The sequence below is a fragment of the Canis aureus genome, chromosome 21 (genome assembly GCF_053574225.1).
Source record: "Canis aureus isolate CA01 chromosome 21, VMU_Caureus_v.1.0, whole genome shotgun sequence".
NCBI classification, from domain to species: Eukaryota; Metazoa; Chordata; class Mammalia; order Carnivora; family Canidae; genus Canis; species Canis aureus.
This window is the reverse complement of record NC_135631.1, coordinates 43,938,383-43,955,151: the sequence shown is the minus strand read 5'-3', so window position 1 is coordinate 43,955,151 and position 16,769 is coordinate 43,938,383. Positions and strand designations below refer to the sequence as shown.

Sequence of the window (16,769 nt, the reverse complement as noted above, 5' to 3'; positions counted from 1 at the left end):
AGAGGCAGAGACACAGGCAGACGGAGAAGCAGGCTCGCTGTGGGGAGCCCGATGTGGGACTCAATCCCAGGACCCCAGGATCATGACTTGAGCCAAAGGCAGATGCTCAACCACTGAGCCACCCAGGTGTCCCTCTTTCTCTTTTTCTGTTTCTTTTTTTTTTTTTTAAGATTTTATTTATTTATTCATGAGAAACGGGGTGGGGGGGGGGAGAGAGAGATTGGCAGAGATACAGGCCGAGGGAGAAGCAGGCTCCATGCAGAGAGCCCGACGTGGGACTCGATCCCAGGTCTCCAGGATCACACCCCAAGCTGAAGGCAGCGCTAAACCACTTAGCCACTGTGGCTTCCCTCTTTTTCTTTTCTTTTCTTTCTTCTTTCTTTTTTCAAACACGAGTGTTACATCCTGATGAACAACGTATTGTAAGTTGAAAGTATCCTAAGTCTAAAATGCATTTAATACACCTAATCTACCAAACATCGCGGTTTAGCCTCTGGCCTAGTTTGCCTGTGCTCAGAACACTTACATCAGCGGGCAGTTGGGCACAATCATCGAACCCGCAGCCGACCTAGTAATCAAGTGTTGAGTAGCTCATGTAATTTATTGAATATTATACTGAAAGTGGCAGAGTGGTCACGTGGGTGCAGAATGGCTACAAGTATATGGTTTGTTGACCTTGGGGCCCACATGGTTGACAGAGCTGCGGCTCGCTGCCCAGCATCGGGGGAGGATCGTCCCAGACATAGCATCCAGGAAAAGATCCAAATTCGAAATTTGAAGTTCAGTTTCTATTGGGTGCATATTGCTTTCATACCATCGTAAAGTCAAAAAGTCGTAAGTTGAACCATCATTGTAAGTCAGAGACTATACACACGTCAGGTCTAAGTTCAACTGGCTTTCCAACAATAACTGAAGTTACAGGGTCTTCCCAGGCTCTTGTGAGAAGGGTCTCAGGGTCTTCCCCCTCCTCTCAGAGCTTTTGTTTGTTTGCTTGCCCAGTGACATCAACAGAAATATAAGAGATGCCATAGCACCGAGTCAGGGAGACCCCATTCAAATCCCATCTCTGACATGGACAAGCTCTCTGACTTTGGGATGCATATTGTGCCTCAATATGACCGTGCAGAAAATCAGTATAATAATGTCTGCTTTGTGGAATTATTGTAGGATTAACAGAAGCTTTGTGTAGGAACCTCTTAGCCCCTCCTCTGGGCCGAGGGAGTCACTCACTGAATGCTGGAGCACACCTCCTCTCTTCCTGGCTCCCTCCTTTCAGACCTGAAATCAGCTTCAGAACAAGGAAACTGCATTCAGGTGTGAGCGCCCAGCAGCCAGCGAGGTTGCGTGTTTCCAGTTGGATGTCCTGGCACACTGCTGTGTCACGCTTTGTGAGCCTCCCGGGCAGTCACTGTGAAATCACCAACCACAAGCGTGAGGCCATGAATGCCAAGGGTCTCTTCTCTCTGCTTTGCTTACCAGCTTGATCCGTGCAAAGAATTTGAAATATTAGAAAATATACATTGCAAGCTTTAAAGCAGCAGATGGTATTCATGTGTTGGCAGCTCTGTGCCATCAAGTGACTCACACGCCCATAGCCATGGTGGAGGGAGAGGCAAGCGCCACGTTGCCTTCTTTTCTTGGAACTGCCATGTTTTTTTCTAGTCCCCGATGCCAGTGTCTTCTCACAGGATTTGCAAGAGAAGAAAAGTCTCACTGTTCTGGAAATGCTAGAAAACGTTCCCAAACTTTCTTAGCGTCCTTCCTAGCAACAGATCCAGTGATTTCCACCACAGTTCTTCCGGGTGGCACTGCTCTCATGGTGTTTGTCACTCTTGGCCACCTACTAGCCATGCAGCACTGGGCCATTACTTTTCTTTCTGTGCCTTGTTCTCGTTTTTCTCTCCTATAGGATGGGATGATAAAATCTCCCACCTCGTACAGTTGTTATCAAATATAAGGATCGGATAAATGCCAAAAGTATCCAGTGTGCTTTCAATATATGTTGTTCTGTAGTCACCCTATCTGCATGAACAACGTGTGCATTGTTTGGTGGGGAATCACAAAGCTCACCTTTGGAGTCCTGGCTTTGCCGCTTACTAGCTGCAATGAATTACTGATAACTTACCTAACCTTACTGGAGCTTGGTTTTGATCCATAAGATGGCAAGAAAAGCACTTATTTTTCAGTGTCAAGTTAGATTACTTCTGTGCAAAATAAATCACAAAGCTCCGTACAACACAAGACGGTATTATTAGCTCTCATCTCTGTCTTTGAGCAGAATCTGCTGAGATTTAGTTGTCTCTGTGTTTCTTGGGGCTTCCAGGGCCGAGTTACTCTTGACCTCAGTGGATCAAAGAGTAACTGTTGAATGAACAGTGTAATGGCTCGACACAGCTGAGAAAAAAAGAAGTAAGCCAAGAAGGCCTCTGCGTGTTCAACAGAGAGGGCGGGAAATCTACACGCACACTCATGTGCTTTTTTTTTTTTTTTTTTGTAGATGGGCCCATTGGGCCCTCTGTCTCAAGATTTCCAGTCAGTCCTGGGAGGACCAGAGGTATCCAGTTGGAGCAGTGGGGATGGGTTGGGTTGCTCCGGGCAGGCACCCTGGCCACCACTAGAAACTGCAGCTTGACAGTCTGACAGCAGTGGTGCAGCCCAAAAAACCAAGAAAAGCAGACACAAGAACTTAAAAAGCTCTTCAGTGTGGGGCTCTTTACTCTAAAGAGAGATCCCGTGAGGCTTACCGAAAGCTAAATTAGACAAAGCAGTTGAGATCTTTGGGGAACAATTTCACTTTGGCATGGGCAAACCAGATGACCTAAAATGACAGATTCTGCTCATTTCCATGATTGCCTCCGGGAAGGATGACGCTAACTCGGCTCTGTTTTTGCAATATGTTTCTCCAACATAACTTCTTGGTCTGCTGCACAGGTAATTATTCCAACTACAAAGTTCACATTGCCAATTATCTCAACGATGACCTAATTTTCTCTAATGATGCTAAAATCTAATTCTGGGTTTTGCCGTTTCTACCAAGTAAATGTTACAACCTTTATCCTGCAGATGAATTGCTGGGTCATGTCAGTTTATGCAGCTATTTATATCTTCAGGCGGGTTTGCCGTCAAGTTGGAGAATTGGTAATTATTAATTTTTAAGTAATGACCTTGCCACGAAAATAAATTCAGTTTTATTCATCAGCAGTTTGGTTTTTTGCTATTTTGATTACCACTCTTTGCTCTGTGAAATAGTGCCTTATTTAAAAGTCTTTTTTTTTTTTTTTTGGTCATGGCATGAACATCATTCTAGGTGGCATGCTTGTCTAATTTGTCGATGGCACGAAGGTGAAAGGCATAACAGCTATTTTGAAAGGGCAGAGTGAAAAGTCGAGAACTTTTGGCAAGTTGGAATCATGAACTCCATTTAAAAAAGGTGAAATATTAATGGGGTGAAAATAAAGCCTTTACTTGGCCCTAACAGCAATATCTATAGAAAGATAAGGGAAATCTTTTTTTTTTTAATTTTTATTTATTTATGATAGTCACATCAGAGAGAGAGAGGCAGAGACACAGGCAGAGGGAAAAGCAGGCAGGCTCCATGCACCGGGAGCCCGACGTGGGATTCGATCCCGGGTCTCCAGGATCGCGCCCTGGGCCAAAGGCAGGCGCTAAACCGCTGCGCCACCCAGGGATCCCCAGATAAGGGAAATCTTCACTGTCAATCTGACACAAAGCTCTAAGAACGGCTGGTAAATGAGGGGCTATAATCTGAGTCCATATGGGCTGCGCATTTGAAGCTGTAGAGAACAGAGGTGCAGGGCACCCTAAGGATGAGGGACTTCCATGCAGCTTCCTTGTCAGAGTCTGGGAAGTGGGACATTATCAGGGTCGGGCCAGGAAACGTCAGGGATGCGTCTTCTCTCTCATCATCTCTCTTTCAGCCTATCTGCTTACCTCTGCGTACTCAGGAGGTTCTCCTCTGACCCCCGATGTCCTCTCCAAATCCCGGAGATGGCTGGTTTGACTTGGCTGATTATCATCTCTCTTCTGGGGCAGGACCCTGGCACAAAGCTATCTCATGGATCATCCACCAGCTTCTGTGGGACACCCCAGCATCAGATACTCACCCCTGGTCCTGTCACTGGCCACTCTGTTCCAAGCACAGCTTACTCCTGCTTTTCAGAACAGCAGGCTGTGGCTGGGAAGTTTACATTAGAATGTGAGTCTGGATAAGTCTCCAGAGGCCAGATTTGGGACCAATGAGTGGAAGCTGCAGGAAGAGAGGTTCAACCTCATGCAGAGTCCTTTGAAATGGAAAAAGCCATAGGCAGATAGGTGGTTGGATACCATGACCTTCGAGGCGCCCTCCAGTTCCCCAAATTGTGTGTTTTTATCTTTATTACCACTCTTTTATTTCTTCCCAGAAGGGTCTAATGAAAGCCATCTCTTTGCATTATTACTGGTACGAACCATGAAGATAATCCTGCCGCTGTATAATTAGGATTTGCCTCAGGTGTCAAAAGCAGTAGTGTTTTGCCTTAGCCTCTTAAGGAAAATATATTTCATGTGTGGAATATTTGTAAATTGGATTCGATTAGAGTTAATAACAATGCCATTTAAAGAAAGGAGATAATTTACATAATTTAAATGTAAAGAGCAGCAAACTACGGCAGGGTTACTTCTCAGAGATAACTGAAGAAGAGTGTAGGGACGTTCAGTAATTTTTTTCCCAATGAGTGCTGAGTGGTGTGCCAGATACCTCAGCTACGCTTTTAAACTCATATTCTTGGTGGCCTGAGTCAGTTAGGGCAGGTTCCAGTGGTGACTCTTCAGATAGCTGCCCAAGCAGAAGCCTCTAAAGTCTCACCATTCACACTCTATTAATTTGCAAGTGTGTGTGTGTTTGTGTGTGTGCGTGTGTGTGCATGTGCATGTATGGTAAAGTGTATGTTGTGTATATGTGCGGTATGTGTGTTTGTATGTGTGGTGTGTGTTATGTGTGGAAGTGCATGTGTATGTGTGTGGTGTGACTGTGTATGTGTGGTGTATATGTAGTGTAGGTGTGTATGTGTGTGCTGCGGCATGTATATATGTAGTATGTCTGTGGGGTATTTGTGTATGTGTGATGTATGTGTGTGGAATGGATGGTGTGGTACTCTGTGTGGCATGGTGGTTGTGTGATTGTGTGTGGTGTGTGTATATGTATGGCATGTATGTAGTATAGGTGTGTATGTGTATGGTGTGGTGTGTGTGGTGTATTTGTGTGTATGTGTGTGGTGTATGTTTGTGGTGTGTGTGGCATGGTGGCTGTGCTTGTGTGTCTATGATGTGGTAGTACGTGTGGCCTGCTAGGTGTGGTTGTGCGTGTGTGTATGTGGTGTGTATATGGTGTGGTTGTGTGTGTGTGTGTGTGTGTTGTGAAGGGAGAATAAAAATCATTCCATAAAATGTTAATCCTCTCGCAAAGAACAGAAATTAGTATTTAATCAGAAAATCTGAAAGCAGCAGGAGGACTCTAGGATGCCTCTGGTTCCACTTTCCAATGTGACAGTGCGCGGTGACAAAAAAAAAAAGAAAAAGAAAGATGAAGCAGACACAGAGCGGAGTAGCCTTGCCTCCAGCTTTCTGTTAACTATATTCCCGCTGGGAAATACATGGGTAGGAGAGAAATGAGCTCTGTTAAAATTCTGGTTCCCCCTTTCTGGAGACAAGACTAGTAAGCTCACTTGGCTTCAATTTCCTCATTTATAAATTATAAGCAAACTATTATAATACTAGTAGTCAGGTCTGAGAATTTTGTGAGGATGGAAGCGCTTCTTAGCACAAAGTCTAGCTCACATGAAGTGCTGTAACTTAGCTACTAGGATTCTTCTTTATCCTTATTCTGTAAAGGGTGGGAGCCCAGAGAGCCGATGGCACCTGTCCCTAGTCAAGGGCGTGGCTCCTGTCTGCCTGTCTGGCCCAGCCTGAGAAAAACTTGTGTCCAGCCCCCGCTCAGGACCCGACTTCATCTCCTCCCCGAGACTTGATTCCATCCCAGGGGTGTTCTTTTGCTTGGACTTTGCCTGTGTGCCCGTACTTCTCAGAGCTTCGGGCTCCTCTTCTTGAAAATTGGGGCACTATTCAATAGGGCTTTAAACTTTGGATACTATTAATTAAATTAAATTTATTTATTCATGGACACACAGAGAAGCAGAGACATAGGCAGAGGGAGAAGCAGGCTCCATGTGGGGAGCCCCATGTGGGACTTGATCCCAGGACCCGGGGTCACGACCTGAGCCAAAGGCAAGTGCTCAACTGCTGAGCCACTCAGGTGCCCCCTGAATAGTCTTTGCTGTGATTTTTTACCCTTTTTCTTAAAAGTGAGATATTAAACACACATAATACTCGGCACTGCGGATGGTTGGTTTCCACCTAATGAAGGCTCCATTCTGTGTAGTTGTACCTTCACCCCGTGCTTGTTTCCTTACAGTGGTGTGCTTAGCAACCCCCTTCATTCCCAGATGCCTTCTTTTCTCACCGCGTTCAAAGCCACCTGAAAATGTAATTGCATTGCTGAGTTCCTCTCTGACGTTGTCAACCTTGATCAAGTACTTTATTCTTCACTGTTTGTTCTTTTCGGGGGGTGTGAGATCTTCCCGGCCGCAGCCTGCGTGCCCCTGTGATTGTAAAGTGCACTGTATTCCCATGAAGTATTAGAGGAGCGCAGGATCAAGTGCCTTTTCTCTCTCTTTAATTTGTGCACACACTTGTTACCTGCTATTTAGGGGTCATTCCGACTTCTATCCTACGCTAAAATGTGATTGGAGTCATGTTACCTGTTTTCATTACCTGTGGCCATTAAATTGCTTAAAGTCTTAAGACACTGCTGTTCTTAGGTACAGAGAGGTGTGGTTAAAATGAACCCTGGAATTTAATATGTATTAAGTTCCCCTTGTCCAATTTAGTCGGATGAGTAAAATGAAATAGCTTAATAGAATTAACCGACCCAAAACAATTTACACTGTTCTGTGTTTTTTTGTTTGTTTGTTTTCCTATTTAGGAATCCTTGTGATATTTTTCCTCAGTACCCGCTACCCCTGTGTGTTGAAGACTTTGGCCAAAGCTGCTCTCAACTGTTGGCCTCATCCTAAGAAAAGGACGGCTTGCAACAATCAGCGAAACTTTCGAGAGACTCTTGGCCCTGGGGGATCTTCTAAAGGTGAGAGCGAACCAGTTGTCTTTTGGTTGTTAGAAATCTAAATTAGCTGTTCTGTCTTCCCAGATCTACTTCTTGGAAAAGAGTGAATAAGGGAATACATTATTGAAAATTCTCTACAAAGAATTGAGAGTTTTTCTTTTTCAGGATGATTTTATAGTAGTTATGGAGGAAATCAAGTGGCTATTTTGACATAACAGGACCTTATTTGAAGTTGTAGCTCGGATCTAAGGAGACTTATTTGAACACGTGCGTGTGCGCACACACACACACCTTGAAAAGTCAATGACATTTCTCTTTTCAGAAGAATTTCTTATGTATTTAGGGTTTCCTAGAGCCTTCATATTTGCCTTACCCTGCCTTTTAGAGTTGTTTTAAGGATAAACCAAAACAATATATATGAAAGCACTTTGTAAACCATGAGATACTATCTGCACAAGTAAGAAAAACAATTACCATTTCCGAATATCCATAATCCTCCAAAATATTCTTATACCCTCCAATCTGTTTCTCTTTATAGTTGGATTCATTTTTATTTTGATTCTGTAAAGTTTGCTAGGATCTCAAGAAGCAAAGGTGGGTGGTAAGTCCTTACCTTTAAGGAGTACCTGTCGAGTGCAAGAGACAGACACATAAATAGGTATGACCAACTCCAATATGATAAAAGTGTATTGAGAATACATCAAGGAATGAAAGAGATGTTGAATGCAGCCTGGGGCTACAGATTGTGTGTGTAAAAGTAGGCTTCTTGGAGGAGGTGACCACTGACGTGGCCCTTGAAGGATGACTAGGAATTGGCCTAGTGGAGTGGAGAGAGTATTGCTGGCAGGAGCAACGGGATAGGGGTGTGAAACCTGCATGCAGGAGTAGTAAGTTGTTCAGGGTTGTTGAACCATAGTATGAAGGATGTGTGTGTGTATGTGTAAGCACTGAGGGGGTTTAAGATGGCAGTCATTGATATTTTAGGTACGTTACCTCGGAGAGAGTGTAGAGAAACGGCTGAAGGTGAGTCTGGTTAAAGGAAGATTTGTTTTGCACTGATCTGGTGAAGAGATGAGAGGGATGACAGTAGAGAAGCTGTGAGGGATAGAGGAAGAGAGCTTTGAAAGAGCTAGAATGTGCTGGATTTGATGATGCTTTGGACATTGGAAGTGCAAAAATGTTAGGACCTGTGATTCTCAGGTTTCTGACTCTGGTGACATAAAGGGACTTTTGAGAGGAAGTAGACCTGGTCATGGTGAGGAAAGGACTTATTTTTTTAAGATTTTTTATTGTATTTATTTATTCATGAGAGACACACAGAGAAAGGCAAAGACACAGGCAGAGGGAGAAGCAGGCTCCATGCCGGGAGCCGGACGTGGGACTCGACCCCGGGACCAAGATCATGCCCCCAGCCAAAGGCAGATGCCCAACCGCTGAGCCACCCAGGCGTCCTGGGAGGAAAAGACTTTTAAACATACACGGGACATCTAAGTAGAAATGTCTGCTGGGCAGCTGGGAGTGTAAATATGGAGGTTAGGGGAGGATTGGATTCCAGGCTAGACATACTGATTTGGGAGTTTTAGACAATAATTAAAAATCTTTTTTGAAATATAAGTTTGATTTTGTACTTAAGCTTTCAAAATGAGCTAGACAGAAACAGCAAGATGATTTCACTTTTACATGGAATCTAAAACAGAACAAATGAATAAATAAGCACACACACAAAAACCCAGAAAGAGACTCATAGATACAGAGAACAAATTGGTGGTTGCCAGATGGGGGGATGTGGGGAGATGGTGAAATAGGGGAAGGGGATTAAGCGGTACAGACCTCCAATTATAAAGTAAATAGGAGTGTCTGGGTGGCTCAGTTGGTTGAGCATCCAACTCTTGGTTTTGACTCAGGTCATGATTTTGGGGTCCAGGGATCAAACCCTGCATTGGGCTCTATGCTCAGCAGGTAGTCTTGCTTGAGGATTCTCTCTCTCTCTCTCTCTCTCTTTCTCTCAGTAAATGAATAAGTAAGGATCTTTTCCTAGGGACAAATGTGGGAACTCTCGGTATGATGAAAGGAAATTTAAGCCAGTACTTAAAAAATAGTGAAAATCCTAAAATTCAGGAGTTCCAGGCCAGTGCCATTCTTCATTTTAACTCACGGTATTTACAGAAATTATGTGAGGAACATACTTTGTCTTTCAAAGGATGATTGTTTTTCTCTTTTGCTCCTAGTTTCCTGTCTATTCCTCACTTTCATTGCTCTGCTCAAGATTTGAGCATTGCCTCTGGGAGACTGAGCAGGATCTTTCCTGCATTCTCCAGGGTCCATCAGGGTTCCTTCCTTTGGGTTTTCCCAGCATCCTCCAGCACGTCATGAAAGCAGCCTGTTATAACAGAGGCTGCACTGTTTCAGAGCAGTCTACCCCAGTGAGACATTACTCAGAGCCTTCTTTGAGGGAATGTCATGGGTAAAAATTTTAAATTCAAATATTATGGACAATCGTACTATTTTGAGTGCATTTTATTTGATTACTATGGCCTTAATTAGCTTACTGACTTTTTTCCTTAAGACCTGTTGGAAAAAATCACAAAATGCTCCCTTTCTATGATTTCTAGTCAGTCCATTTCTCTACCATCTTTCCAGAAACTTTACAGATTGGCTAATCTATCACTTTAGCTTCTATACAAAAGAAAATTAATTTGAAGTGAAATTAAGTAACTGACCTAATGCCAACAGCCAAAGTCAGAGCCCCAGTCTGCCGAAGCTCAGGCTGCCCTTTCCACCTATTCATTTTCTTATATGCCACATCTTTAGTGCCCTGTAAGCTTACCTAGATGTCTGAAAATAATAAGAAATTGAATTGAGTAAATCCGTTCCCACTGGTGACATTTGCCTTGGCCAGTCACTCTTCTGCTTTCTTATTTTAGGCCCTGATGAACGTTTTATTTTTAATTTTGGTTAATCTAAAACTTTTGTTCTCACATGGCTTTTGTTTTGGTTTTCTCTAAGCTGGTTCCACTACTGAAATGGAGGCTCAGTAGAGAATCAACACCACCCATGTTGGAAGTCTGGTTAAAAAAGGATAATCATCTCAACATCCCATATCCAGCCAATTTTTCCCTGCTAAATATGTTCAGTAACAGCACGTTAGGCACATTCTCACACAGTGTAAGTACTTGCTGCACAGCCCAGTTTCTAGTTGTTTTTTTTAAGGGTTTTATTTATTTATTTGAGAGAGAGAGAGAGAGATTGAGAGAGAGAGTGCACACAAGCTGAGGGGAGCAGCGGAGGGAGAGGGAGAAGCAGGCTTCCTGCTGAGCAGGGAGCCCAGTGGAGGGCTCCATCCCAGGACCCTGGGATCATGACCCAAGCCGAAGGCAGCCACTTAACCAACTGAAGCCACCCAGGTGCCCCCCACTGTTTCCAGTTTTATTTTTCCTTTTTAAATAAAATACAACTCTCATACAGGAAAAAAAAAAAAGGGACACCCATGAATTATTTTAAAACCAACTCTTTTAAGCTCCAGGTATTTCTGATTTGGTCCAACCTATCATAACAGCTGATGGATTTTATGTATAGAAAATGAATTTATGGAAATGCCGAGTTGGTGTAGCCTAGCCTGATGGCACATGCACGTGAGGTGTAGGTGGTCTCAGACAGTGAATTGTTCTCTGAGAGTCACAGAACGGGCAGTCATTGCTGTGAAAGCAGTGGGCCGTAAGGCGTCAGAGAGCATGCACAGAACATGATTCATTCATCCTGAAAGCTGCCCAGTAACAAAAGGAGTTTACTCTCGTTTTATGGGCAGGGCCTGAGAAACAGGTCTTCCTGTTTGGCCTCTCTCTTTGTCTGCCTCTTTCGATCTATTGCTGTCTCTGCGTCTCTTTCTCTGCCTCACTCATCTGTGTGTGAAAGACACAAATGAGCATGATGTTTTCCAAAACATGCAGCCCTGGGCAGTTTGTGTCTATGGAGCTGGCAGTGGAAAGGGCATATTGTGGGTATGGCAAGCAGGTGAAACACCCTTCGTTTGGTAAGTGGGGCCGGTACAGGGAGATGTCGGTAGGGTTGCCCTCCGCAGAGCGTGGGCATGCTGGCGGAATGACAGCCTGGATGAGGATGGACAGACATGGGAGCCACTGAAGACAGAGGACAAGATGGTGTGATGGCCAGGAAAGGGCACGTCAGCTTCTGACCACAGCTGTCTGGCTTGGTAGTAGGATCTTCTTGGGAGGAGTTCTTTCAAAGAGACGGCCACCAGTGCGGCGATTTTGCAAGCCCCGCAGCGTCCTCCCAGCCCTGGTGATGGCTCATGAAGCAGTGGAATATAACCTTCATGTGCAGGTGGAGCATCACGTTGCAGGACAGCCTGTTCCTGCTGAAGTGGTCGGCAGCCAAGGGGGACCACCCCTGCTCCAGCCTGCTCCTGATGGAGGGGCCAGCAGCCAGGTGGGGCTGCACCTGCTCCAGCCTGCTCCACACGTGTCTGTTGGCCTGACAGAGGAAGGGGAGCTGGTGGGAGAAGATCGTGTGGAGAGCATTAATCCAGGAGCTTCAGAGGAGCGTAGGCAGCGATCTCGTGTTAACCACCCTGTCCGAGTGTCTTCACTAGATTCAGTGAACAGCTTCATCAGTGGGCTGCACAGACTTCCTGGCATGCTGGAATTCCTGAGACCTCCATCAGACCACAACGTGGGACCAGTGAGATCCAGGAGGATGAGAGGATCTGCTTCACGCAGGTCAAGAACTATAGGGTCGCAGAGGACAGACAGTACCAGGTCCAGAGCACCATTGGCTGCCTGCTTTCAAGTGAGCCCAGCCTCATTTGCCAACCACCTCCCATGATTCAGAGACCAGAAGTCCTGTCTCTGAAGACTTGCAGGTCTCAAGTAGTTCCAATTCTGACAGCGATAGCTCCACAGAGTTTGAAGAAGTTTTTGCCCAGGCAGAGGAAACTAGAGCTGCTGTTCTAGAAGAGCAAGTAGGAGGTACCTCAGCACAGCAAGAGGTTACATGTATCAGTGGAGGAGAGACCCTCCCCAAACAGTCTCCCCAGAAGTATCTTCGTGTGAACTAGTTTACTGTGGGCAGGGTACAGAGTGCAACCGTATTGGGTGGCCGCTTTCTGCTCAGGTTCCAGAGTGAATATTGCAAGTACTCTCCTGCAAACAAAGCACTGGATCGAGTGTATGGTAGCTTTGGAGTTGCCACTTGAAAGCATTTAGAGTTTGGGGGCATCTGGGTGGCTCAGTCAGTTAAGCGTCCAACTCTTGATTTGGGCTCAGGTCATGATCTCGGGGTCATGAGATCGAGCCCTGCCTGCATGGAGCTCCGTGCTGGGCCTCGAGCCTGCTTAAGATGCTCTTTCTCCCTCTCCCTCTTCCCCTCGCTGTGCACCCCCGCCCCCCACCTCATGCGCACACATTCTCTCATAAATGAATGAATGAATGAATGAATGAATAAATGAATAAATAAATAAATAAATAAATAAAATGTGTTTAGAGTTTGAATTAGTATTCAATTTTTTTTTTAAGTATTCAAATATTGAAACCCTCCTTCTACTCTGTGGTTAGAGCACAGAGTTCTGCTGGACGAGGATTGTTGGGAACAATTCCTGTCCAAAAGTGGAAGCTGTAGGTGAGTTGCCAGGGTGACACTTTTGAACGGGTCATCTTCCTACAGGCTCACATCAAATGTAACGGTAAAATGTGTTACCCTCCACCCTTCTGTAGTGTGGGATTTTTAAAAAGAAAAGGGAGAGGAAATGCTGAACCACCAACTTTTGCTACAAACTCAATCCCGCTGGAGAGGTCAGAGACCACATCAGCAGTTTGCGGGGCCGTTTTGGTGAAGGACAATGACAACGGGTTTCTAATCAGATAATGTTGCTGCATTTGAATTTTCACTCTTCACTGCCTTTTGTTGCTGGCGTACTTTCGAAATTATTCTCGATTCAGGTTTATTATTAACTTTTTGAACTCTGGCTTCTACACTGCTATCTTGCCGTTCGTGTTACAATTGAGCACGGTGACTGGAGAATTTATTTTTGCAGTCGTTAATAGAATAGCAAGGCAGCATAATATGAATTAATGACTCTTCACATTTTCTCATAATATAAGCTGGATTCGTTATCCCCTGGGGATCTATTTCAGACTCATGTCCTGATAAATGAACGATTCTTGCTCGTTGTTGGCTTTCTAGCTTTTTAAAAGCTTCTGCACAATGGATACATAGATAATAGTAAGTGATAAATAATTTTGGTTTTAAACTTTAAAAACATTTCTGATCTCATTATAAAGTGGGAAATGAAACAGAACCTCCACGATCAATAGCTGAAGTATTTGGGCTGTTTTTTTTTTTTTTTTTTTTTTTTAAGCAGGAACCATCCTGAGGCAATTATGTCTTTTTAACACCATTTAGAAAATAAAACCTGGGGGTGCCAGGGTGGTTGAGGGTCTGCCTTTGGCCCAGGGCGTGATCCCGGGGTCCTGGGATCAAGGCCCACATCGGGCTTCCCGCATGGAGCCTGCTTCTCCCTCTGCCTGTGTCTCTGCCTCTCTCTCTATGTGTGTCTCTCATGAATAAATAAATCAGATCTAAAAAAAAAAAAAAAAAAAAAGAAAAGAAAGAAAATAAAGAACAGAAAATCTGTGAGGGAAGATGGAGGATAAAAAAATTATTGAGGGTGCAGAACTATGAACAGAGTTTTTTCCATCCCTTATATCATCTTTCATTTGGAGGACATGTATATTATCATCGACCAAGACTGTTCAAAGATGCCATCCACTTGGGTAATAATTATGTTACCAGTATTTTCAAATTATTGCCTGTCCTTTCTGTTTCCCCTCTTTGCTATCAGAGTTTTCATGTTTTGTTTAGCCTCACCATTTTAGTGTGTGCATATGACATGGAGAAGGTGTCACAGCAAAAGGACAAGAGTCACAGAAATAGAGATAGATTCTCCATTCAATACACATGAGCTAAAGCAGTATTTGTGGTTCTTTATCCGCCCCCCCATCTTATTTATTTCTTTGGCATTAAAGCTATGTGTTTTCTATTACTTATAAACCTATAAATAGGTACATAGGCCTGTATCCTAAGTTGGGGATCCGAAAATACGGTTGTTGATCTGTGATGTGCCACCCAGGTGCCCTGCCCCCTTGGAGCTGAGACACTCCTTCCCCAGCTGAAGCTCAAGGCTACAGAGAGAGAGTTGCCTCCTTCAAGGCAGCCCAGGGCAGCAGTGTACATTCAATGACTGGTCAGCTGGGAGACACAGAGGCCCTTGCCCCCAATTCAGGATGACTCTGTAGGACAGGCAGGGTCGGCTGGGGCTTTGGTTGTGACTGTCCCACAGCCCAGCTTCTCCCACTGCCTTGTGCTGCTTTGTTCAGTCTCCCCTACATGTTGACCCCCGGAGCTCTCCCTGATAAAATCCCTGCGTGGCAGTCCCCATCTCAGAGTCCAGCTCTAGGGAAGCCTGGCCTACAGCAGCCATCCGTGGTCCGTGCCTTGCCTGTGTATGTGGGAGTCTGGGGTTGTGTATCCTTATGGCACTGTGAGGAGGTCGTAGCTCTGGAATCAGAATCAAGACAATCTGACAATCTGGCCTCGTCCTTTCCTATGAGAAATGGGGATGACAACACCTACCTCTTAAGAGTCATTGCCAGGATTTGGCAGCAGAGAATTCAGTGCCTAGATACAGGAAACGTTCATTAAATTATACCTTCCTCGTAATTGCCAGCAATTTCTGACCAATTGGTTATAATACAGAAGGCATTTTTATGGCACTTTTATTACAACATTTGCTTTGGTAGAACATGGAGCTTAATAAAAGCTGCATCACCTGCAAATTGAAATAATGTTTCACGTTGTTAGTCTCCTTTTATAAAGCATGTGGAGAAATTGGGCCGGGTTCCAAAGGGAACCGGAAATGATTAAAGTAATGGAAGGGAAAGTCTGTGAGTAAAAGTGAAAGATCTGGAATCATTTCAGATTGGGGGATTCAGGCGTGTGTAACTCCCTTCTATCTTCAAGTAAGTGGAGATCTTTCAAGGGAGATATTGATTATGTTTTGTTCATGTTCACAGAGGACAGAACAAGAGCAAGTTAACATAAATTGAGGAAGATTGTTTTTTTTTAAATTTTATTTATTTATTCATGAGAGACACAGAGAGAGAGAGGCAGAGACAGGCAGAGGGAGAAGCAGACTCCATGCAGGGAGCCCAATGTGGGACTCGATCCCGGAACTGCAGGGTCACGCCCTGAGCCGAAGGCAGACTCTCACCAGCTGAGCCACCCAGGGGTCCCGATAGTTGGGTTTTTGTATCAAGGGAATTCTCCTGCTCTTGGACAATAAGACACGGGAAGGAGCTTCTAGAATATATACTTCAAAAAATCTTCAAAGAAAGGAAAAACAGAATTCAGTCTCGAATTGCTGAGCTGCTTCCCAGAGCATTTATGGAGAACTCTGAACTCTGGTTCTGGGATTTCAGCTTTCAGAAATGATGCTTTCCAGAAACTCGAACACATATGCTCTGTTCTGCAAATGGAAGAAGATCACGACTTTTCATCCACCTTTGTTTTTCTTTTTAACTAAAATCTCTTATAGTATCTCTGAAAATGTCCATATATATCTCATATGTAGCTTTGTGAAAAATCTTTTTCATCAAATGGGAGTCTTTCCATACATTTAAAGTCTTATAGATATTATCATCATTGTCAATCTTATCGTATGCCATCTCTTTATGTTCTCTGTAAAATTAAAATAAAGCCTTCCATCCTGAGCTATTTGTTTGTACCCAGTGTAAGTTCTTTTGAGACTCAGATCTCGGGGAGGACTTTGTTAAAATTCTCCTGAGTGTTAAGTCTCCGTGAAGGGCTTTAGAGCAACAGCAGGAAGTCTGGAGCTTTGGAAAACAACTTTTCCATCAATTTAAAAAAGTTGGAGAACAACTTTTTCAATCAATTAATTGCCCAGAGACAAGATTAAAGAGTGGATATGGGACTAGGTTTTTAAACTAAATGCTCTTTTAAGACCTCAGTGTCAGAAGATAAGGGGAAGCCGCTAAGAAGTTTCTAAATTACTACTAAGTATATTGGATTTTGTATTTTCTCCTTGGCAAATCTTGTCAATACGAACGGGCCGAGACGGGATAATGGAAATGGAAGAGCACTTTGGACTGGCGGCCAGAAGGTCTGGTCTGGTTCTGCGCCGCCACCAGATGAGCTGTTCTCCTCTCATGGGGCTCTGTCTACCTAGGTCTCCTTTGGGTTTCTAGTTCCAGCATCCTATCCCAGGTGCTTATCATACTACCGTACCTTCTTTGGAGAAGACAATCAGGCCAGAGACCTTGCCCCCAGGGCCCCATCACCTTCTGACCTAAAGCAGCTCTGCTTTAATTTTTTAAAAAAAGATTTTCTTTATTCATTCATGAGAGACACAGGCAGAGGGAGAAGCAGGTTCCCTGCAGGGAGCCCGATGCAGGACTCGATCCCAGGACCCCGGGATCACGACCTGAGCCAAAGGCAGATGCTCAACCACTGAGCCACTCAAGTGCTCCTCATTTTTTAATTTTTAAAAAACATGTATAGA

The 16,769-nt window shown here is 44.3% G+C and overlaps 1 protein-coding gene across 19 annotated transcripts in view; it reads left to right on the top strand.

Annotated features, from left to right (window-relative positions):
• The window catches only part of NRCAM (neuronal cell adhesion molecule), a 275,969-nt gene that overhangs the window by 55,105 nt on the left and 204,095 nt on the right, over nucleotides 1-16,769 (top strand). For all 19 annotated transcript variants that reach the window (XM_077864057.1, XM_077864077.1, XM_077864075.1 and 16 more), the window contains exon 2: nucleotides 7,040-7,198. The gene's annotated coding sequence lies outside the window, so the exon portion shown is untranslated. The remainder of the gene's footprint in view (nucleotides 1-7,039; nucleotides 7,199-16,769) is intronic.